The sequence below is a fragment of the Emydura macquarii genome, unplaced genomic scaffold, assembly GCF_026122565.2.
Source record: "Emydura macquarii macquarii isolate MOO-44397 ecotype Brisbane River unplaced genomic scaffold, CSIRO-AGI_Emac_v2 contig_2676, whole genome shotgun sequence".
Taxonomy (NCBI): domain Eukaryota; kingdom Metazoa; phylum Chordata; order Testudines; family Chelidae; genus Emydura; species Emydura macquarii.
In genome coordinates, this window is record NW_027132813.1 from 3383211 (window position 1) to 3408698 (window position 25488).

At 43.4% G+C, this 25488-nt stretch overlaps 1 long non-coding RNA gene across 2 annotated transcripts in view; it reads right to left on the reverse strand.

The window, feature by feature from the left end:
• LOC137164152 (uncharacterized) overlaps positions 1-7475 on the reverse strand; it is a 48658-nt gene extending 41183 nt beyond the window's left edge. For both annotated transcript variants that reach the window (XR_010922954.1, XR_010922953.1), the window contains exon 1: positions 7338-7475. This is a non-coding gene — a long non-coding RNA (uncharacterized lncRNA). The remainder of the gene's footprint in view (positions 1-7337) is intronic.
• Between the last annotated feature and the right edge of the window lie 18013 nt (positions 7476-25488).

Genomic DNA, 25488 nt, shown 5'->3' on the forward strand with positions numbered 1-25488 from the left:
ACGGGTGCCTCATGTATGCATCCTATAGCAACATTTGCCCCATGTTCATTATATACAAGCAATGGAGCAAATTCTGTTTTCAGTCACACCATTGTTAATCTGAAATATTTCCATTGATTTTTACAGGAATAGCTCCAGAGTATGCCGGTGTGTGAGTTAGTCCACTGCTATAGAAAAGACAATGACAACCATTTCTTGTGAACATTGGTCTGACATGATGTCAAACCCTGAACAGATGGATTTTGAATGACCAGGAATGTGAGGAAGACACTCTCAAACTTGCTTCTAACAATATGCTACAGAAATTACAAGCAAACCAGTCCATTCATGTAAACCCCTGCATTTGGACCTGCATCTCAGTATTTGTTCTATTTTTATGGACAAATTCAAGGCAATTCTGTGTGTGCAAATGGGGAGTGCCAGCAATATCTGCAAACACAGGACTTTTACAAGCCTGTTAAAAAAAATGCAAATCCCTGATTAAGGATTTTCAACATATTTATTCCAGTACGGAAGTTCAAGTGTATTGTGCAACAACATTAGTTTCCTTTTTCCTCACCAAGTTAGGACAAAATTCACATTTCAGATCTACAGGGCAGATCCCAGCTGTAAATTCTGCTCTCCATACATGCCTTTCAGGCCATATTAGACTATGAAAAGAGGTGTTTTAAGATGTGTTAGCTAACATATTTTAACCAACATGATTTACACAAGATTATACACCCAGGGGATTTATCAAGACCAGCTGACTCTTTAAACACAACTTATCTCCTCTACATTAGGTGTAAAGTCAGTTATAATATTGTGCGAATGAAGATGTGTGAGTTAATATGCCTTAAAACACAGCATATTGTCCTAGTCTAGCCAGGGCCTCCCATAAAAGTACATGCATGGAAGGCAGAACACTAGAGTGGAGATCCACTCAATGGTTCTGAACGGAGGATGTTGGTCTTATTTTTTGGCTAGCATCAGCAGTGTGTGCAGCATTGTTCAAAACGCAAAGACCAAGATAATACCTGCCCCAAAGATCTTCCAGTCTAGCAGACAGATACAGAGGAGACAGGACACATTGCATAATCCAAAGGAAGAGCAAACAATTATTTTAATTTGTTATTATGAACTCACTGCTTGGGGGCAAAGGGAAGAAATGAGTTTTCAGAAAGTATTTAAATAATACAGCAAGATTATACAACAAGTTCTTGGATTGACCAAAGACAACTTTTTATTACAGAAGGTAGATAAAGCAACTAGGGGAGAGGCTGTTCTAGATTTGATGCTGACAAAATAGTTGAGAATTTGAAAGTGGAAGGCAACTTGGTTGAAAATGATCATGACATGATACAGTTCATGATTCTAATGAATAGTAGGAGGGAGAACAGCAGAATAAAGACAATGGATTTCAAAAAGGCAGACTTCAGAAAATTCAAGAGAATTTCTAGTTAAGACCTTGTGGGAAGCAGGTCTAAGGGGGAAAAAAAAAAGTTCAGGAAAGCAGGCAGTTTTTTACAGAGACATTAGTAAGGGAACAAGAGCAAACTATCCCAAAGGAAAGATAGGACTCACGGTAAGAGGCCACCCTGGCTTAATCAAGAGATCTTCAATGACCTGAAAGTCAAAAAAGAGCAACACAAAAAGTGGAAACCAGGTCAAATTATGAATGATGAATATAAAAACCAACATAAGCATGTAGGGACAAAATTAGAAAAACCAAGGCACCAAATGAGATTAAACTAGCTAGGGACATAAAAGCTAACAACAACAACAAAAGGAACATTTGACAAACACCTTAGAAGCAAGAAGAAAATCAAGGACAAAGTAGGCCCTTTACTCAATGAGGAAGGAAACACCATAATAGAAAATGCAGAAATGGCAGAAGTGTTAAATGCCTTTTTTGTTTCAGTTTTCACCAAAAAGGTTAGCAGTGATCTGACAAAAGCATATTGAATATCAGTGTAAATGTGGTAGGATTGAAGACTAAAATAGATAAAGAACAGGTTAAGAATTTAGACAAGTTAGATGTCTTCAAATTGACAGGGCCTGATGAAATACATCCTAGAATATTTAAGGAATTGGCTGAAGAGATCTCTGAGCCATTAGCCATTATCTTTGAGACCTCATGGAGGATGGCAGAGATCCCAGAGGACAGGGAAAGGGCAAATATAGTACCAACTTATAAAAAGGGGAATAAAGACAACCCAGGGAATTATAGACCAGTCGTCTTAACTTCGGAACCCAGAAAGATAATGAATCAAATAAACAATCAATTTGTAAGCACCTAGAAGAAAATACAGTGATAAGTAACAGTCAACATGGATTAGTCAAGAACAAATCAAGCGAATATCCTTCTTTGACAGACTAACAAGCCTTGTGGATAGGGGGAAGCAGTAGATGTGAAATATCTTGACTTTAGTAAGGCTTTTGATACTGTTTCACATGACCTTCTCATAAGCAAACTACGGAAATATACCTTAGACAAACCTAGTATAAGATGGGTGCACAACTGGTTGGAAAAGGGTACTCAGAGTAATTAATAGTTCACAGTCAAGCTGGAAGGGCATATCAAATGGGGTCCTACAGGGATCTGTCCTGGGTCCAGTTCTGTACAATATTTTCATAAATGATGTGGATAATGGCACAGAGAGGACACTTATAAAGTTTGCAGATGATACCAAGCTTGGAGGGTTTGCAAGTGCTTTGGAGGCCAGACTAGAATTCAAAATGATCTTGACAAACTGGAGAAATGGTCTGAAATAAATAGGATGAAATTCAATATGGACAAATGAAATGTATTATACTTAAGAAGGAGTAATCCATTGAATAAATACAAAATGGGAAGTGACTGCCTAAAAAAGGATCTGGTTGTCTGGAGCCCAGTGTGGATCACAAACTAAATACAAGTCAAAAACATAATGTCATTGCAAAAAAGCAAACATAATTCTGGGATGTATTAGCAGGAATGTTGTAAGCAAGACATGAAAAGTAATTCTTTTACTCTACTCAGCATTGATAAAGCCTCAGCTGGAATACTGTGTCCAGTTCTGGGACCACACTTAGGGCAGGATATGGACAAACTGGAGAAAGTCCAGAGGAGAGTAGCAAATATGATTAAAGATCTAGAAAACATGACCTATGAGGAAAGATTGAAAAACTTGGGTTTGTTTAGTCTGGAGAAGACTGGGTGGGGATGTGATAATAGTCTTCAAGTATGTAAAAGGTTGTTATAAAGAGGAGGATAAATTGTTCTCCTTGTCCACAGAGAGCAGAACAAGAAGTAATGGCCTAAAATTGCATTAAGGGCAGTGTAGCAAGGCGCTGTGGCCTTCCTCAGAGCCTGGGTCTGGGGACAAGCTGCAACCCCTCTGCTGGGCAGATCAAGGCCCCACAAACCAAATACCCCGGGAGCAGAGGGGCGGGGTCAGGCCAGGAAGGGGAGGTACAAGATGCTGGCCTAGCAGCTCAGGCAGGGTGAAGCTGTTGCTGGAGAAGGATGTGCCTTCTCTGAAGTGGTGGCCTAGACCTGACCCAGGCCCTGTGGTGGTTCAGACTGATTGGAGCCTCCAAGGCCTACCTGGGCCCTACTGACTGGATTGGGCTGCTGGGCCTTCGTGATTGGGAAGGGCCACCAGGCCCTGGTTGATGGGAACAGCTACAAGAGACAGCTGAATGGGAGGGGACCCCCCGAGGCTGGCCCTGACCTGGAGGAGCTTCCCCTTGCATGCAAGTCCTACTAATACGATTTCATCTAATCAGCCTTCCCCATATAGTAGCGGACAGGTGGATAAATTACAAAAAGTTGTTTTCATTTTGTGGGAGAGGAGGCTGTACAATGTTCCAAGCTGATTCAAACATGAACTTCGATGTGGGGAGGGGAAAAAAATGAAGTTCTAGCTTATTCCCTCCCACCCCCAAACAGGTTCACTGAGCCATAGTGCACAATTCTCAACCATGGTAGGGGTGTGTGGATTCTTTCTATCTAACAATGCAATGGTCCTGTGGGAAAAGGAGACTGAAGAGCAGGGAAAACATTTTTCTGGACACTCAAGATTTCACATTGTGTAGAAAAATGAATGCATTTCTCGGAGAGGCTATAAATTTGTCCAAGTTCAGTTATACAATGTTCAGTGCAAATTATATATAGTGCCAACTGCCTGATTGGTTTCACCAACAGCATCTGGTTTAAATTTACTGGTAACTTTGAGTGTTTTAACCGGCCTCCAGAAATAGAGGAGCCTTCCTTTTTGTTGTTTTTTATTATTATTTAAAGACTTGTATCTCCTCTGGGAATTCACTGCGGTTGGAAGCACTGTCACTGCAGAGGCAAACTACTTCTGTAAAAACATATTCAGTGCATTCTCTCTTTCCTTCTTGAGAACCCCAGCTTAATTATTAACTCAAAAGGAAATTCATAAGGATATTATGCTAATTAATTTGAACTTGCTCTCACTGCTTTAACAACTGCAGCTTCAGAGCTGAACTGGCCTGTCACTGATATTGTAGTGTCTGCATGCTTAACAAATATTAGATCCCTAGATACTTTCAAGTAAGAATCCAAATGACATCCAATGGCTCTAAGAAAAAATTGCAATCACATCGTGTGTGTATGTAACCAATATAGATTTTTGCTTTAATGGGCACACAAGCACTAGGAACCACTTTAGCCTGATGGACTTCATGAAACCTTAGTAAAATTTACTAGATCATGAAGGCAGCTTAGGTTAGGATATAAAACAATCAATCATTTCAAAACCAGTTGTGAGAAGTCTATTTTCAGGTGTTGATTTATAGCAAAACTTCCAATGGCAACAAGCATGTCAAATTATATAGTAGTCAAGGCACAGGCATAACATTGTTAGATCAAGAGCTGATGATAAGAGAAGAATGTCTCAAAGAGGAGATATGACAAGGAATGATAGCAGCTTCACAATAACTGCAGAATAACTGAAGGTCTGTAAGGATCTTGAAACTCTCTCTCTTATGGTCTCTTACTGACTAGGAGATGGTGTTTTGCACACACTTGAGGAAATGAGTGGGGAATAAGATTAAATTTAGATATAAAACATCCCTTATAAAAAGGAAGTACTACAGTACTCTGCAGTTATCACATTGCACTGTAAGCTGCTATGTTTTGAGACAGAACTTTAGAATGCTGCAGTTGCATTTTATAAGGAATTATACATGTCTAAAATATAATGTGTTACCAGCAAATCAAAATACCCTCTTGATAGCCAAGTAGTCAGTTTTAAAATCAATTTCCGCAGTTCCAAGGCTATAATCTTACACCTCCCCCCCCAAAACAAAAAAAAACTACTGCTTGTTCCTTAAGACCCCATCTAAAAGAAAGCTGTGCTCTTAGTGATCAAGACTTTCTCTTGGAGTCTGATCCACTGTATCAGTGCCACTCAAACAAATAGGATTGAGGGAAGATTACCCATCACTGCACATCCTAAGAGGGTTTTGTAATGATTCCCCTGAAACACAGAAAATAGCTGCTGTTTAAAGCAATTACCAGCTGACAGTGGATGGTTTTGGAGTTGAACTGTAACACAGATACAGACAGAATAAGCCTATGCACCCACAAACAGAAGCACTCCCACTCAATGTTCTCAGCAAAGATGGCAAAAGTAAAAAAGGGCTTGATATCATAAAATACTCATTGTTCTTGGATAAATTTAAACTCTTTGGGCCTGATCTGGAGAGGTGCTGAGGAATTTTAGCTCCCATTAGCCTTAAAGGGAGTGGAAGGCATTCAGCATCCCTCAATGGTGCTCAGCAGTCTGCAAGATTCAGCCCTTTGAGTGGTATTTTCCCTTTTTGTTACAAGGAGTGTGGGCATGAGTTTTGACAACAGTTTCACAAACAGCTCCGTGACTTGCCCTTTCCACGAACCAGAATGTCAAGGGCGGGCTGGGTCTCTCCAGATAAGTGCACTCAGCAAGGGCTTGGAGCTGAGAACACTCAGAACCTCACAGCCTGAGGCCCTAGATCACCCAGGCCAATTCACGTGTCTAAGTACTGTGCCAAAGTGGGTCCTGAGCACGGAAACAGTTCATGTGCAGCCTCAGTAACAATATTTGATAATGAGCATCATAAGAACATAGCACCTGAGGATATTTACAGCAAGTAACATGGCAAGAGACAGATTGTAACCACCCGAAAACCACAGAGCGTCCAATTTGGCCTTGACTCTAACAGTTTCTTATTGAAAGCTGCTTCCCCACAAACAGGAGCTTAGTTTCTGCCACCACAAACATGCACTCACTTTCAAAACCAAGAGATAGTTGCACAGTGACTCTGCCCTCCTGCTGGAGAAAATGAAGCCAAGAAATGTGAGCCAGAGCCTCAGTCCCTTTATGGCACCACCAAGCAGTCCTAAAGCATGCATGTTTGTCTCCTGGAGGGCACTCCCCTGCTCAGGGACTCCCCAGATCACATAGCTCTTTGTCACAGCCCCCACCTGTGCAGGATCATGTCCAGAGGGAAGTAGGTATGGCTAGAGTGCTCTTTGAGAGCTGGAATGGCTCTGTGTTATGCCGTCAGACTGGCCAACGTTAAAGCCACCTTTGTGCACTCTTACCTACTCCCAAACTTCATTTGGCTGGTTTGTAGAATCACAGAAGGTTAGGGTTGGGAGAGAACTCAGGCCATCATCTAGTCCAACCCCTTGCTCAAAGCAGGGCCAACCCCAACTAAATCTTCTCAGCCAGGGCTTTATCAAGCTGGGCCTTAAAGACCCCCAAGGATGGAGATTCCACCACCTCTCTAGGTAACCCATTCCAGTGCTTCATCACTCTCCTAGGGAAATTTTTTTTCCTAATATCCAACCTAGACCTTCCCTACTGCAACTTGAGGCCATTGCTCCATTGAGAGAACAAGGAGCAATGGTCTCAAGGCTGGTTCTGAGGATCTAGTCCCTCATTTTTAAGCACATTAGAAATGCACTGAGGAGACCTAGTTTTGCAAAACCAAGAGTCAAGCTAGGGGCAATTCTGGCCCAGAAGCCTTTCTATCTGAACAACACAATATTAGGATAAAAGCTTCTCATACAGCATGAATGATCCTTGGAAAGTTTTTTTTTTTTGTTTGTTTTTTTTAATTCAATGCCTTTGGTCTCTTGACGAGGACGACGACTCCCAGGGATGTGTTAGAGCAAGGAAGCAGAGAAGATTCCTGCCATCTCCCCATTCATACGTCTGTAGTAACCTATGACCGAGGAACCCCAGAAAGGGGAGTTCTGTTCTTTACTCTGGGGGGATGTGCCCCTTTCACTGTAGCCACTTCAGCTCTGGAAAACTTTCTGCTTATCAGTGTAATAGGGATGAGGAGGGGCTGAGTCTTACCTGTCCCTCCTTTGTCTCTTCAAATTGCTGCACTAGTTTGGTTTCTACAGTTTACTCCACAGCAGTATAGGGAAAACAGCCCTTTTTTCATGTGTGTCCCTCCATCAGGAAAGCAACAGCAGCTTCCTCCCTTTCAGGAAGGGTCAGAGTCTCAGTTTTCAAAACCAACAGCTACTTCCTCATGGTCATTATCCCTAAGCAGAGGCAAGGCCCAGCTGCAGCTAATGAAGAGGAGACAGATGGATAATCAGCAGAAAGCTGAATGCACAAAATACTGCTGCCTGTGTAAACCACTTTGTCCCCCTGTAGTGGTAGCTGGGCCACGTACAGAGGTTGATGAGCCTGCTACAGCCTCTGCTAAGAGACCTTTAGCTCCGACAGTACAGGCTGGTGTGTTTAAATCCAGCTGTCCTGGTTTTCCTGTCTGCCAGCAACCCCCACAGGGGTATGATGGTTACACCTATAAAAGGCAGCCCAGAAAGGGGCAGCACTGATTAGGAAGTGACACAGCAATAGTTATGTTATTTCATCACATCTGTAGGCAAGACTTTTATGAAAACCCAGGCAGAAAATAACACTGTCCTCCTCAGGGAGAGCTCAAAGTGAGAAGGACCTCCTGCCCTTCCTCAGGATGAATCCCTTGAGGAGAAGATGTCCAGGTTAGTGCAGGGAGGTGAATCCAGCCCCCTAACTAAAGGATAAGTAAGAATAAGCCCTATCCAAACCAGGGTGAGCATCCACTCTGACTCAGCACATTTCTTTAAACCAAGCAGCCAGGCTCCTATTTGGGTTCTAGGACACCCACCCATGGCTAAAAGCCTCTCCCGTAGCCTAAGAGGAGGTGCTACTGAGCCTGGGACTCAACTGAGGGGACAGCAAATGAGAGAACAGGAACAGGTGTGAAAGTCAAAGGGTTAAACAGAGGGAACCTGAAGGGTCACTGAGCCGAGAACTCCAGACAGTGCCCACTGCTCCTCAAAATTATCTAAGGAATCAGCAGACATGGCCCAGAGGAACTCTGCCCGGATGCATGATCAGACAGAGGAATGGAAATTGGCCCCACAGTGGCAGAGCTTCCTTCTCAGCCAACACCAAGCAGCCAGGCTGAGAGATAGGCAAGGAAGAACTTGTTTATTTAATGTCTAAGGTAAAACCTTTCCTCCAGGTTCAGTGTAACCAGCTGAGACTTGAGCTGCTCTAGGGCAGGGAAAATGTTTTCTGTCCATTTCTGTCCTCAGTGGCACATCACATATTACCGAGAAGGGCAGTCCTAATTTTTGCTGAGCATCACGTCATTTTATTTGCAAGTGTCCCAGCACCACTATTTATATTGCTAATCTTCAAATGATCCCTCCTTTTTACCAGTGACCATATCCCACTATTTATAACCCAGATTGTTCATTCCTGCTTCAGAGGCAACTGCTGTTAGATTACAGCAATATAACTTTACAGTTCTGCCCTCCATCACAGATAGCATCTCAGCTTCCAGCCTTCCTCACTTGCACATGTGCTAATACAATTTATTCTGTTCTAGCTCTGGCAGTCACATAATTTGGATCAGGTAACCTACAGCACATCCCATCTGACAGAACTCTTCCTCCCTGTAGGACACAGACACCTCAATCCTGGTTGGCAGCCCACTCTGCTATTCCAGGCCAGGGTCTTACATTTCTATTTGTCATTATTGATTTATAACATCTTTGGTATTTTTATTTGTTCCTTCCATCCTCCTCACATGCTTTTCTATCATAGACATCAGCCTCATTTGTTGCACATTCATACATATGGTTTTCAATATGTAATCAATAGACCGATCATCAGGTGTAGGAAAACTTCATCTGCATTATCCATTTCCAGCAGGAAGCAGAGTTGTAGATGACTTTTTTTAAAGGCTAAAAAATAACAAAAACCTATTGGTGCTAGACATTTCCAGCAGCTCAGAACTGATGTATCATATAATTCTTCAGACTTACCAATAAAAGGCCACAAAACAAAACCAACCCGCCCCCCCCCCCCAGCACCCACATTTACAGGTTTAGTTACTCAGTTCACGTGGATTTTCCCAGTCACTCTCAAATTGTCTTTTTGATTGAATCCTATAAATTAGAAATGAAGAAAAACTTTGTGTTATTGTGATGGCTGTCCCCTACCAATGTAGAACTGTTCTCTGCACTATATTTTTGAGGCCTGTATCTAGGCCCAGATGTAAAATGGCCCAAGCAAAGAGTCTTCCACCCCTTCCCTTAGGCCTGGTCTACACTACAAAGTTATGTCATAAGCTGCCTTATGTCGACCTAACTCCACCTCCAAGAGAGGCATAGGATTTATGTCAGTGTAGTTAGGGCAACACACTGTCCATGCAGACACTGCTGTTACTTACATCGGCTGCTGACTGTCATTCTTGTCAATTTCACAAGAAAGCCAGCTCTCTAGCTATGCTGCTGCTCCAAGCTGTGCTGCCTGGCTCTGGCTTCTGCCTGGGCTGCCCACTTTGCGCCCTGCTGCCCCAGGTCCCCAGCTCTCCGCTCCATGCTGAAGCCCGGCTGCCCCGCTCCCAACTCTCCCGCTCTTGGCTCTCTGCTCCATACTGGGAGCAGGGCTGACCGCAGCTGGGAACAGAGTTGTGACGAGCCTGGGCAGCCAGGACCCCACTCCCAGCTGGGAGCAGGGGGTGACAAGCCTGGGAAGTGGGGACTCTGCTTCTGGATGGGAGTGAGCAAGGAGCCCGGGAGGCAGGGGAGGTGCGGGGGGGAGTGAGGAGCCCAGGCAGCTGGGAACCTGCTCCTTGCTAGGGACGAGGAGCTGGAGGGCAGCTGGGCTCCCGGCTGGGAGCTGTGAGCCCTGGCTCTCAGCCTCCCACACTGCCCTTCTTCACTCAGTGGAAGCGCTCCTGGTGAGGATGCACACCACTGACAGAAGGACGGTAGAGTGGACATCAGCCACTGCAACAATTACTGTGGTTTATAGTGTAGACATGCCCTTAGTTTGATCTATTGGAAGTAAATGGGGCTGGCAGCTGGTGGTCAGACACTCTAGTGGGAGGAGGGAATATAACAGCTAGACCTTCTGTGTCCTGCATATTAACTGCAGCAGAGACTTTTATAGACTACATGCTGTACAAGATTCACAACCTCTGCCAGGTGAATGGAAAAGAAGACTCCAGCTAGTCTGCCAGCTAGAGGATCCCTGCCAACAGTGGAATAAGGACCAGTTGAACACAGAAGACTTATGTATTCTTGGCGCTGCTCCCCAGAGCTGGAAGAAGTAGGGTCAGAAGATTCTGTGCCTTGTACTACATGCTGGGAGCATGGAATGTAGCAAGAGGCTAGCCATTTAGAAGGCAAGTTCCCTGCTCTAATAAGGGAGAAAAGGGCAGAAAGGGGATATGACCTGGGGTGGGAGCCTGCCTTCTTGATCTGAATGGAACACCAACTACAGCTGCAGTTCTTCTTGGACTCTTTGCTTCTTGAAACACTTCCCATTTCTGCCTTTTGCCATGAAAAGTCTCCATGGTGTGGGTATTTTATTTCTCTCCTTCCCGCTAGTGATGTGTTTGGCTTCTAAAATAGCCATTTCCTTCTTTTGCCCGCACAAAACTTACAAAACAAATTGTGGTTCCCTCTCAAACCTTCCCAGCATCCCACACACGTCCAGAAAAAATCTGACACCTACAAATTTGCTTATTAATGCTCTTCTCCTACCTTTCCCACCACATCAGAACTTGTTTCAAGCAGCTGACCTTGAATTTGCATTTCATCCTTAAACATTTCAAAAATAGTTTTTTCCAAGTGGTTTACTGCTGGTGAAAGCTGCTGGACAGATAGCATTGGAGAGTCAAGGCCTCTGGCCATCCACAGATGAGGTAGACCATGGGCAAGTGGTACAAGCTTCTCTTTCTCTCTCTCACACAGACTCTCTCTCTCTCATACGCAGCCTTTGACAATATGCCTTAACTTGGAGGGATCAGTTCAAAGGATGAGAGGGGATTTTAGTCTCCATGGCTCTTTTAATCCTCTGCTGAGATGGTCAGCAAAGTGTGACAAACTAGTGTCAGTTTGGTAATTTGGACACTTGTCCACTGCAGACTGGATTAAAACCACCAACTCATGTCACACAGAGTGCCTATACACAGCCCAAGGCAGCAAGCCTCCCAGCTCAGGTTGACAGACTCATGCTAACACTCTTAAAAACAGCTGCATGGGCAGTGCTCTGATGTTGTGGATTGGGCTGGAAGCTTGGCCTCTGAAACCCAACCCCCTCCCTGGGCTTCAGAGCTCAAGCCTGACCCTGACCTTCAACTTCAAAGCACGGGCTCCACAGCTTTTTTTTTTTTTTTTTTTTTTACAGCTCCAGCGCAAGTCCCACTAGCCCAAGTCTGTTGCCTGAGCTGGGAGGCTTGCTGCCACAGGCTTTGTAGACATCTGTTAGGAGTCAGTGCTTTCAGTCACTAGTGACATGGGTTACTTTCAAACTGGCTGCTTCTGTTAGAAGGTTTGTCCGCAGCCTTGTGTCCAGTTTTCTTACTGCTCTGGGCTAATGTCTGTGCTGAATAATGGACTAGAGTAATTTCTAGAGAAATAAGTTACCACCTCATCACATTATAAAGAAACCCACAAACAAAACTTTTTTGTGGTTTAGTTGAGCAATGGTCTGCTATGGGCCTTATACTGTGTTTCCTCATGGAGGCAAAACTCCCACAGCAACCATCCCGCCTCAGTGCCTTGCCTCCCCTTCAGTGAAAGTTTTGCCTGCATAAGCATCATGGAGCTTAAGTTCTTTATGGGGGATTTTTTATTTCCAGAGTAGCAGCATTGCTACTGGGAAAGTCTGTAATGAGGCTGGCCATACCAGAACTTGGTGAACTTCATCATTCAACCAAAGAGCATTAAGCAATAATTTAAAAGATTCAAAGCCAGGGTATATAGTAAAAGAAGAAAAGAGCCTCTTACCTGACCCTTATGACTGGCTTCTTTCTACAGTGGGGCCTAATGGTGGCTCTGACATCACAGAACAGTGCATTCTCCCACACACCACAGTAGAGATGGAAACAGCCAGCATGATTTTTTGGGACCTCTGGGGTTAAAACTAAAGGTAAGCTTAGAAAAATTTTCCCAAACTATAGTTAGTGACTGTTAAGGTTGTGGCAGGGCACACCCCTTCCACCCAAGAACTTAAAAGGGCAAAGATCCTTGGGCATTCCTTTGCACCGTCACATTGCCTACAATGGTGTCGATAACACTCCCATGCTCAGTTTTCATTTTTATCTCCAAGAGCTACCCAAAGAATGCATACCCATGATCTATCTGTTCTGGGGATGATCAGCCTCCAGTCTCTAAGAGTATGTCTACGCTGCAATTAAACACCCGCGGCAGGCCTGTATCGACTGAATTGGGCTTGCAGGGCTGTAAAATTGGGGTTTAAACATTCAGGCTCAGGTTGGAGTCTGGGCTCTGTGGCCATCCCTTTCATGAAGTTTGAACTGAAGGCACATTAATGCTAAATGTACTTTATGAACGGATTCTGCCTCAATGGGCCTGACAGCCTAAAATTGAACCTGATCCCAGAATGATCAGAATCACTGTATACAGCATTTATACCATATGTTACTGCCCAGTTTCCAAAACGTGCTGCATTTCACACGCTGTTCTCCTTCAAAGCAGAGAAAAGCTACAATCATTTCAACAGAGGAAAAAGCCCCTGAAAAAAAATGGAGACATGCACAATGTCAGGAAATAATATTCAGGCAATTAAATCCTCAAGGGTGGGCATGCTGTGGACTGTAAAGTCATGTCCTATGCTGCCGTTACATAAAGTTTGCATATGAAGTCACTTGCATGTGTGTGAGAACTTGTTCTGGCATGTAATGGAATCAGACAAATTCCCTCTCTATCAGGAGCTTGTCTTATTTCCCACAATAAACAGGAACTGCTGCTGCAAATACTTTCTATCTAGGATCAGAGGGGAACAGAGCAGGAAACTAGCTGGAGTGGGGATGCTTGTTTGCTTTACCTGTCACTTTGCAAAGCCCTGTCTCATTAATCTCCAGTGAAAGCTCATTCTTCTTATGTAGAACTGGGATCCTAAAACTATGGCTTTGGGGAGAGGATTTGGCTGTTTATATTAAATGGGGATAGTGGGAGGGCTGGTCAAAAATTTCCATTAAAAAGTTTGCATTTTTGATTAAACAAAAAAACAAACAAACAAACAAACAAAAAGTGTGTGTAAAAAAAGTGGCTGGTTTTCATGGAAAATTTTCAGTTTTTTGGTTTGGGGCTGAAATATTTTTTGAAAACATTCAGATTTTGGACTAAAGATTTTGTTTTTTAAATGGAAAATTTTGATGAAAATGATTTTTTTAAAAAGCTTTTTTTTTGGGGGGGGACATTCTCAGTGGGAAAAGCTCCTGTTTGCCGATCAGCTTTAGCTACTAGCGCTACCTCATTTGCAGTAGGGCCTAACAAAGCTGATGTTCTGCTTTCTCTGAACACAGCTTGGGGTTTTGCTACTTCAGTAGACAAGCCCCAGGTAAAGCCAGAGTTGAAAACTGAAACTTCAGAGAAATATTTGCTTCTCACCAAGCTATGTATTGGGCACAGTGCCACTAGTGCCTGCTTGAAACAGATGAGTAAAGATTCATCTCCCATGAAAAGAAAATATCTGAGGCCTCGTCTACACTGGCAACTTAGGTCAACTTAAAGTCACTTAAGTCAAATTAATTACACCCATGTCTACACTGGCACCACTCTTAATTCGAATTAAGGTGCCTGTAAAATCGACTTAAGACCACCTCCGCAAGTGACATAGCATCTAATTTGAATTTAAGTCAATTTAGTGTTAGTGTAGACGCAACAGAACTTAATTTGAATTAATTGACCTCGGGAATGTATTGCATAATGCCCCGTTTTGACTGCTCTGGACAGTCACACTGTGCTGTTCAGTGGTCACACTAGCAGGAAAAGTCCCCTCCCCTCAAGCCCAGGGAAGATTTGAATTTTCATTTCCTGTGCTGCCAGCATGGAGAGAGCATTTTCATTGTTCTCCGCATGGCTACTGCAAAGCCCAAACGTGCTCCAGCATAGAGTAGACCAGAGGTCTTAGATCTCATCGGGCTGTGGGGCGAGGAGTCCGTTCTGGCGGAGCTCAGAGCCAGCAAAAAGAATCTGGACATTTATGGGAAGATATCCCAGGGCATGCTGGAGAAGGGACACCAGAGGTACGCGCAGCAGTGCCACATGAAGATCAAGGAGCTGTGTTAGTCTTATCAGAAAGCCAGGGAAGCTAGCAGCCACTCTGGCTCCTTGCCCAAAACATGCCACTTCTATGATGAAGTGCATGCAATTCTCGGTGAGGATCCCACTACGGTGCCTCCCCGCAGCATCGATGCCTCCGGTAGGTCACAGTCCATGAGCAACGATGAGGACTCCATGGACGAGGAAGCTGAGGAAAGCAGGGTGCAGGAGAGCAGGGTGTCCATTCTCCCCAAAAGTCAGGACTTATTCCTGACCCCAGAGCAGTCCAGCAGCACACAGGACAGCACAAATGATCCTGGGGAAGGCACATCTGGTGAGTTTTCTTTCTTATTAGCATTTCTGTCCTTGTACATTGGGGGGAGGGGGGGAACACGAAGGGGATCTCAGGCGTTTCTTTGACTGTACTGGGTGGTTACCCAGGGGAAAAAAATGTATTGTGATGAGAAATCTACTTTTATCATCAGTTGATATCTCATGGAAAATGTAATGTATGTAATCTGTTATCCCGAGAAAAACTTTTCAGAGGAGGGCTGCCTTGTTCCTCCCTCCACGTAGGATTCTTCTCTGCAATCAAGGTAGCCAGCATCATGGCTTCATGTGTTTTAAGCATAGCTTCCCCCCACCACCATGCTGTCCACAGTTACTCTCTATAATGGTTTAAAATACAAGCAGAGTGTGAATCATATGCTACATTGTATCAAGGGAACCATTTGCAACATTTTAATGGTAACATTGTGTACATTGTTTCTCTGTAAACATTTGCTACATTTTTTCAGGGGATCATTATCTAAATTGTTACATTTGTTTCATTTTCTTCACTATGATAATTGTGGCTCCCTTGTTACTTTTCTTTCATTCTGTAGACACCTGGGCACTGGACCGACCCTTAAGAAATGCTGCGGACAGACTGTCTCAGATTAGGAAGAGGGAAAAAAAAAAAAAAAAAAAGCAGAGACGACATGTTTGCGGAGCTCATGAACGCGTCAACAGCCGCAGAGACAGAGCAAAAAGCATGAAGGCTGACCTTGTCACAGAACATGGACAGGGAAAGTCGGCGAGAAATGATGGAGCATGATCACAGCACCACGCAGGAAATGCCGCAAATCATGCGGGATCAGGCAGAGATGCTCCGGCGGCTTGTGGAGCTTCAGGAGGAGCGGAGGCAGGACAGAGTCCTGCTGCAGCCCCTCCATAACGCTTCTCAACTGAGGGCTTTGCCGCCCTCTCTCTCCCACGCCCCCAAGAGGTCTCAAAGGAGATTATCCAGGATGCAGTACATGCTCTCCTCCACCCCGGTGGAGGCAAGCAGAAAGCAGCAGCGGCCATGTTGATAGCTGGCCAGCAAGCTACCACTCCACCCCTTGATAAGTGAATGGACACTCCACCCCCCCTTCCTCCTGACTTGAATGTTCAGAAATAACGTTTTGCATCATTTTAACATGTTTCTTTATTAAATCATATCTTGATTTGGTGGGCACAGATATTGCTGGGGAGGGGGGGGAGGAGGGTACACCAAAGGCAAACAACATACAGGAACCAAAATCAGTCCTGCATCTCATTGCAGAACCTAGTTTTCAAAGCTTCCCTAATGCAAAGTGCTCTGCGGTTAGCTCTCAGCATAGTGCTGGCATCTGGCTGCTCATAACTGGCGGCCAGTCTTTCTGCCTCCACAGCCCAACTCTGGGGGAACTGCTCACCCTTCACTTCACACACATTATGAAGAACACAGCAAGCAGATATCACAGAAGGGAGGTACTTCTCACTCATGTCCAGCCTAGTGAGGAGACTCCTCCATCTGCCCTTTAAACACCCAAAGACACATTCTACAACCATTCTGCAACTGCTTAACCTCTTATTAAAACACTTCTTGTCACTGTCAAGGTGACTGGTGTACGGCTTCATTAGTCAAGGGAGCAAGGGGTAAGCAGGATCCCCTAGGATCACTATGGGCATTTCCACACCCCCAATCTGAATTTTTGGTCAGGGAAGAAAGTTCCCACCTGCATCTTAGAGAACAGCTCCGAGTTACAAAATATACGAGCATCATGTACCTTCCCAAACCACCCCACATAGGTGTCTGTGAAACGACCCCTGTGATCCACAAGCCCCTGGAGAATCATGGAAAAGTACCCCTTGCAGTTTATGTACTCGGTTGCTAGGTGGGCAGGTGCAAAAATGGGGATGTGCATCCCATCAATGGCCTCCCCGCAGTTTGGGAAGCCCATCATGGCAAACCCCTCCACTATGTCCTGCACATTTCCCAAAGTCACTAGCCTTCGTAGAAAAAGTCTATTTATGCTACTGCACACTTGATTCACTACTATGCCCACTGTAGATTTACCAACTCCGAATTGATTCCCAACTGAGCAGTAACAGTCGGAGGTTGCCAGCTTCCAGTGACCAATGGCGACTCTCTTCTCCATCGTCATAGCTTGTCTCAAGTGAGTGTTCACGTGCTTCAGGGACAGTGCCACCTCTGAGCACAGTTCCAGGAAAGTTGCCTTTCGCATCTGAAAGTTTTGCAGCCACTGATCATCATCCCACAGCTGCATAATGATGCAGTCCCAACAGGCTGTGCTTGTTTCCCTGCACCAGAACCTGTGCTCCATGGACTGCAGATGACTCATTACAGCCTGCAGCAACTGGGAATTGTTCTGCTCGATGTCTTCTAGCAGGGCAGCCTCGGTGGCATTGGTCTTGTCTCTGCTTCAACTTCTTGCTCTATTTTGAAAATAAACGCTGAAATACATCGCGGCTTATGTCACGCTCACAATTATAATGCAGAGTTGAGCTGGCTCCATGTCTCTGCAGCAATGGTGATCGTGGGGAGTAAAAAAAGGATGCGAAAACACTTTTCCTGTTTGTTTTTTTGCGGGGAAGGGTGGGGAAAGCAGCGTTGCATCCTGGGATGAAGACACTCATCCCAACAGCCACTGTGGCTAGTTGCACTGTGGGATAGCTACCCACATTGCACTGCTTTCTAATTCAAATTAAGGCTGGTCCATGTGAACACAAGAGACCAGTGCAAACACCATAGTGTGTACACTCTGCTGCAATTTCTAAAAATTGCCTGCTGAAAGTTGAATTAAACAAAGTTGACTTCCCGTGGCAGTGTAGACAGCCTGAGATGTTGGAGAGGTTGCAGGTCACTAAGTTCCATAGAATACCCCCTTGTGTAGTTAGACCCAGACTGGGTGAGGTTGGAGCACACAGAGAAGTTATTAATATTAAGTAATAGAAGAGACTTCTTGATAGAGGCTTGGTCTACACTACAGAGATAGGTTGACATAAGCTGCCTTATATCGACGTAACTATGTCAGCGTCTACATTACAGCCTTGCTCCTGATGCTGTAAGTGCCCTACTACACCAACATAACTCCACCTTCATGAGAGGCTTATGTTGGTGTAGTTAGGATGACTCAGTATCCGTGTAGACAGTGCATTCCTTACAGCAATTGTTGGGGTCTTGTCAATTTCATGGCTCTGCTGGAGTCCTGAAATGGCTCCCCAGCTGGGCTGCTGCTGTCTCTCCGCACCAAGCTAGGGATGCACCCTGGGCTTCCTGCTGGGAGCTCTGCTGCCCCAGCTCCCTGCCAGGAGCACAGGAGCCAACCGGCCTCTGGATGCAGATCTCCCTGCTGGAGGCAAGAAGCTCCTGGCAACTTCCCCCCCTCCTCCTGGAAGGGAGGTGAGAAGCCCAGGGGACAGCTAGGCTCCTGGAGCTGAGAGCCCTGTATTTCAGCCCCACCAAACTGCCCCTCTTTAGTCAGTGGAAGTGCTCCTGGTGAGAATATGAACCACTAACAGAAGGAGGGTAGTGTGGACATCAGCCACCACATGATGGCTGAAAGTCAACCTAACATAAGTTGACTTAAGAAAGCAATGTAGGCATGCCCAGAGAATTGAGATCGTGGATACATTGGTTTCCCAGGGCTATTGTGATTTGAAGACCCAATTATATAGTACACTGCCACTGATAATGCAGAGAGACAAGGTGGGTGAGGTAATATCTTCTACTGGACCAACTTTTGTTGGTGAAAAAGATACTTTCATTTCAAGCTACTCAGAGTTTGTCTCTTTCACCAACAGAAGTTGGTCCAGTAAAAGATATTACCTCACCCACCTTGCCTCTCTAACATTCTGGGACCAACACAACTACAACAACACTGTAAATAATAATAATGCATCATTACAAAAAGATGGAACTCATCTAAAACCCACCTAAAAAGAAAGTTTAATCCAGATTGCTTTATTACTGAAATGGAGAAGGGGACATTTGAACAGATGAGAAAGCAGCATTTCTATTGCAATGGTGTGTCTAGATTGTTCTCAAAATACACCAAGGCTCTCTTATTATTTTACTTCCCATATGTGCAAAACTCAAAGAACATCAATCAAACCATCTTTTTCCACATTACTGATCTGTGAATTGCTTGAATAAAAATGTAATGGGCCAGTTCTGAGCCCTGTACCTCTATTGTGCTCCGGCAGTGAACATGGGCTGTAAAGGTTCTGTAAACAAGTGGAGAATTCCTTCCATGAAGGGGAAGCATAGAGCTGCCATATGCAGCCCTGTGCTGCTCCTCTTACAACCCCATGGTAGGGAGCATGGCAGAGGCAAAACCAGGGAGTGTTCATAGCACAGAGTTATGGAGGTTCTGTGCAGCAGCCCAAGACAGACTGAGGTCATAAAACATCTTTGTTTTCCCTCTCCCTGGGTTATACTTCCTGTAGGGCAGAGTACCAAATCTGTCTCCAATTGTAATGAAATATATATCTGTGTTATGCTGGATACTCTATATATATTGCTGCTATGCAAATAGAACTTACAAACTACTGAATAGCAGCATTTGTTGGGAACACATTGTTCAGCCAGAATCTTATATGCTTGAATTTTAACTTAACATCCTTGCCATTTCAATGCTAATGACCCAGTGATGAATCTTTATTAGCTCATTTTTCCCCACAATGTTTTGATTGGTCTCTTTAATGCAGTTGGTGCAACTCTAGTAAAAGACAACAATGAAATCACACAGAAACGGTCAGTGGTTACAGATCTGAGACAGAATGAGTGTTTCAGTCATTCCAGTATCAGCTGCCACTCACTTAGGGGCCCAGTTTTCCAAACTATTGAATGCATTCAACTTCCACTAAAGTCAGTAGCACTTGAAGGCTCTAAGCACCTAACAGGATAGGACCAGAGAAGGGATCCCACAGTATTTTGGACCAAATCTATAAATCGAACAAAAAACAAACTAGCAATGAAGAACTATAGAAGAACAGTCTCATTAACTCCAGGAGATACAAATACAGAGTAAGCTAGTATTTCAGAGTTTGGGGCCCAGTATTTCAAAGTTTGGGGCACCCCACTCTGACAGGATATGATTCTGCCAGCCTTACTCACCATCTCATGACCGAGTACTACTCCTCATGAGTCAGGCCCCTAACAATGTTTAGTGATACTCAGCCACTGCCCACCTCCATTCAGTGAGGTTTGATCACAGGACTGAGCGTTGGAGGATGTGGGACAAAGCAAACACAGTTAAATAGGGAGTGGTGGGCAATGGCTGTACAACTGAGATCTCAGTATTATAAACTGGTAATGGTGTTCCAAAAGACAAAGAACAACTAGCATAGACTATTCCTGGACCATTTATTCTTACTGTAAAAGTTGAATCATCCCTGCCACTAAATTGCTTTTGACATTTTCTTTTGCAAGACTTTCTCAGCCATTGTGTTTCATCAGCAGTGGGCTTGATCAGATTGCTTCACTGCAAAGTATAATTCAACTTATTCACAGTGCACAACCATCATGAGCATTTAGGCTCCTTCAGAAATATACGCTTTGAATGAAAATCCTGTGTAACTTCCTGTGGGATGAGTTTTCAGACTTGCCGTTCTTACCCAGAATACAATCTGAATTAGACTTCAATTTCCTAGATATTTTGAAAAGATATGCAAGTTTCTTTCTCAAGCTCTTAATGGTGCAGAGGGATCTCTTCAGTTGAAGGTGAGTCAGGGAAGAATTGTATGCAGTCCTGTAGTTGTGTTGGTCCCAGGATATTAGAGACACAAAAATGGGTGAAATAATACATTTTAATGGACCACCTTTTTTGGAGAGAGAGACAAGCTTTAGAATTTACACAGGGCTCTTCTTCAGTTGGTGCAATAAAAAACCTATCTTGTCTCTCGTGGAAGAGCTGACATATCCAGCCTTTGGATTCCTTAACCTCTTCATACAGTTATACAACTGTTCTTTTAGGTTTTAAGAATCATATAAAGACAGAGCACTTACTCTTTGAGCTTTTTATGATTCAAAGCTTTTCTTGTAACAGATTAGGAATAATCAATTAAAAGAGAACATTTTTGTTTCTTATTTTATTTTTTTCCATGTGGGACTAATTATTTGGTAGGGGTCCAACAAACTTCATTCGTTTCCCTAGTTATGACAGAACTTTACAGCAGCATTTCCCATGAGCTCCTCATTCCATGTGGATATTAATACAGTAGAACCACATTTCAAGTACAACCAGTTGGGAAATTGGCAAAGTGTTTTTCCATCAGAAAATGCCAATTTGTCAAAAATCAAAACATTTCATAGGAAAGGATCAGTTTCAATATATAAATTCATAAAAGTTTCAAAAAGTTTTGTCTCAGTTTCCAAAACAAAACAAAAAAAATGTAATTTTTCTGGTTCAAAATCATTTTGAATTTAAACTAAAATAGTTTCAATTACAATTTTAAAAAAAATTAAACTACACATTTTGAAATTATTGAAATGAAATGTTTCAAGTTGACCTCTTCCCACCCCAGATTTTCAGTTTATGAATATTTTTAGATTGATTTTTCATTCCAAATTGGGACAGGACATTTTTTTCATCTAGAAAATTTGCATTGGATTGGAAAACTGTTTTTCACCGATGCTAATTTCAAGCTAGCTCCAACAATTAATTCTTTTAGTTTTATTTCAGGTTTAAATGGATATCCTTCCAAGTAGATACAAAACTGGTCTTTGTTTAAAAAGCTTGATATCGATATTTTTGGCTGACAAATTAGTCCCTTTGACAACTCCACTGAAATCATTGGAGTTAAAAATGGGCTAAATTCATCCCTAGTGTGAGTTGTCTAGTTGTTAGATCAAGGGTGGTGATGGGGTCAGCCCTGTGTTCTATTCCTGGCTCTGGCACTGAAGCGACATGTGATCTTGAGAAACCAACCTCTCTGTATCTCTATTTACCACTCTAAAATGGGACTAATAATGCTTACTTATAGGGGTGTTGAGAAGCTTCATTAATGTTCATGAAGCGCTTGTCCATTCTTAGATGAAAGGTGATGGAGGGGCAAAGCATTCAAGAACTTTGCATCTTCCCTCTCTCCTGCAAAAATGCTGCCACCATGCATAAATTGGTTACACTTGTGAGTTGAAAACTTCATGTAAGTGTCTGGTAACACTGTTAACCATAAACATTCTCTGCTGCAGTGCAAGACATCAGTATGTCTTGCAGGCTTTTCTTTGTTTAAACTAGTCATTAAAAGGTGGATTGCACTGCCACCATCCTATGAATCACCCTCACCACAGAATAATCCTCCTTTCCATTTGGGTGGAAATAGTATATTCCTTGGAAGGAGTGGGATTTGTGTGTCCCAAGTTTCTCCACAGTAATTAGTGAGTTGAAGGAGGCTAGTCTATACTGAGGTGGGAGAGGGAAGGAGGTATATTGCATACATGATATTTATCTATTGTCATTGCACAACTAAGATTACAGCAGCAGTTATGCTCTGACTATTTCTTCCAAAGCAGTTGCAGAAGGGGCAGGGGGAAAGTGCATTAGAACAGGAGATACCAGTCTATCCTGCAAAAACACATATAGGTCTTCATCTCTAGCAAAACAAATGGAAACCTCTCACATACATCTTCATTTCCATTTCCATTGTGTCACTTTCCAATACAAAACTTTTTCAATTGAAATATTGAACTGTTATTTTTTGTAAAGCTGCCTAAAAACCATCAGTAAAGTTCACCTTTCAACATGACCCATTGTAGTCTCTCCTTTAATCAGTTCACTTATAGCAGCCTGTTTTTATTCTACAGCTGCTTGCCTTATCTTCCCCAGTTTAACTAATAATTAACTAACAGGCAGACCTTGACTGCTAACAGGATAAGCTAACTAATGTTATGCATAGAGATCAGCCTGAGCTAAAACACTGGTTCCTAACCCCCTTCCCTTAAAAATTTGAGTTGGATGGGTTGAAATCGGGATGTAAACTTTTCACTCGACCCCCTAGCTCTACAAGAGGATGAACCAAACCCACCACCTCAGATTCAAGCCCCACAAACACTGGGCTATTTGAAATCCAGCTCTGAATTTTGCAACTTGGGTTCTCTTGTGGCAATTTTAAGGCAAGCAGCTGTAGATCTATCTGACAGGCTGCTTGTGTGACTCCTTTCTCACAACCCGGCATTCACAAACAATTGCCACGAGGAAAAATATGATTTTTACTGATGGTTTTTACTAGTGGAGTTCTTCAAAGATTACTCAAGACCAGTCTTATTTATCATTTTCATTAGTGACCTTGGCAAAAAACGTGGGAGCATGCTAATAAAATTTGTGGATGACCCAAAGTTGGGAGGTATTGTCAATACAGAGGAGGACCAGAATATTATACAAAAAGTAGATTTGGATGACCTTGAAAACTGGAATAATATACATGACATGCAATTTAATAGTGCAAAGTGCAAGATCATGCACTCAAGGATTAACAACAAGAATTTTTGCTATATGCTGGAGACCTATTAATTGGCAGCAGGAAAAAGACCTGAGTCTTTGCTATCTTGCTATCTTTGCACTAAGAATGATAATGGAGAAGCACCGAGAAGGACAAAGGGATTTGAGAATGATGTTTATAGATATCGAAAAGGCCTATGACCAGGTGCCAAGAGAGGAAGTGTGGAGATGTGCAAGAAAGCGAGGGGTTCCTGAGAAGTACATCAGCTTGATCCAAGATATGTACTCTGAAACCAAGACTTCGGTAAGATGCTCAGCAGGAAGAGGGAAGAACTTTGAGGTAAAAGTGGGACTGCACCAAGGATCTGCCTTGAGTCCATTCCTATTTCTGATAGTAATGGATGTGGTTACCGAGGGTGTGAGAAAGGATCCCCCGTGGACTATGCTTTTTGCTGACGACATGGAGGAAAACCTAGAATGTTGGAGAAAAGTACTAGAGGACAGAGGAATGAGGATCAGCAGAACAAAGACCCAATTGCTGAACTGTCAATTTAGTGGAACTCATAGGGAATGGGAGGCACCAGTGAAAACTGAAGGAGGAGAAATCAAACAGGTAGAAAGCTTCAAGTACCTTGGATCTATGGTACAAGAGGATGGTGGTATGGGTGAAGAAATAAAGCAAAGAGTACAATCAGCATGGAACAACTGGAAAAAAAAATGTAGAGGTGTGCTTTGCAATAGGAAAATACCAGTTAAACTGAAAGGGAAGATATACAAAACTGTTATGCGACCAGCTCCAACATATGATGCAGAAACGTGGGCGACAACGTTAAAAGAGGAGACTAGGCTGAATGTGAATGAAATGAGGATGCTGCGATGGATTTGTGGTGTAACAAAGAAAGATAAGATAAGGAACGAGTACATTCGAGGGACTCTAAAAGTGATAGAGGTAGCAACAAAGTTGAAGGAGAAGAGATTGAGATGATATGGACATGTAATGCGAAGGGAGGAGGACCATGTGACGAGAAGAGTGTTAGAAATGGAGCCCCCTGGACCATGGAAGAGAGGAAGGCCAAATACCCGTTGGAAGGATGTGCTGAAGAGAGACATGGAAAGTATTGGACTTAAGATAGAAGATACACAAGATCGTATCGGATGGAGAAGGACCATAATGAACCTTTTTGGCGACCCTGCTTAGTGCAGGAAAAGCTGTAAGAAGAAGAAGAAAGACCTGAGTCTATTGTTGAAACACAGGATGACTATGAACTACCAATATGATTCAGCTGTGAAAAAGACTCATGCAATCCTAGAATGCATCATGTGAAGTGTTTCCAGTAGAAACAGAGAAATGTTGTTACCATTATACAAGGCACTGGTGAGACCTCATCTGGAATACTGTGTTTAATGCTGGTCTCCCATATTTAAGAAAGATGAATTCAAAGTGGAACAGGTGCAGGGAAGGGCTACTAGGATGATCAGAGGAATGGAGAACCTACATTATGAGAGAAGATTTAAGGAGCTTGGCTTGTTTAGCCTAACCTAACAAAGGCTGAGAGGAGATATGATTGCTCTCTATAAATACATCAGAAGGATAAATAACTCCTGTCCCTCCCTGACGTTTTGAGTTAAGGGCCAATGTTGGCAAAAGAACAAATAGATATAAACTGGCCATCAACATGTTTAGGCTTGAAATTAAACAAAGGGTTCAAACCTTCAGGGGAATGTAGTTCTGGAACAGACTTCCAAGGGGAGCAGTGGAAGGGGAGCAACTTGCTTCAAAACTGAGCTTCATAAGTTTACGAAAGTGTTGGTATGATGAGACCGCCTACACTGGCAGATGGCCCATCCATGACTGCTGTTAGCAAATATCTCCAAACAGTCAGGCACGGGACACTAGAGGGGCGGGCTTTGAATTACTACACTGAATTCTTTCCCAGGTGTCTGGCTAGTGAGCCTTGCCCACATGCTCAGGGTCTAACTGACTGTCACATTTGGGGCTGGCAAGGAATTTCCCCCCAGGTCAGATTAGCAGAGACCCGGGAGGAGAGGGGGGGTTCCACCTTCCTCTGCAGTGTGTGACAGGTCACTTGCTGGTTTGAACTAGAGTAAATGGTGGATTCTTTGTAACTTGAAGTCTTTAAATCAGTATTTAAGGACTTCAGTAATTCAGGCAAG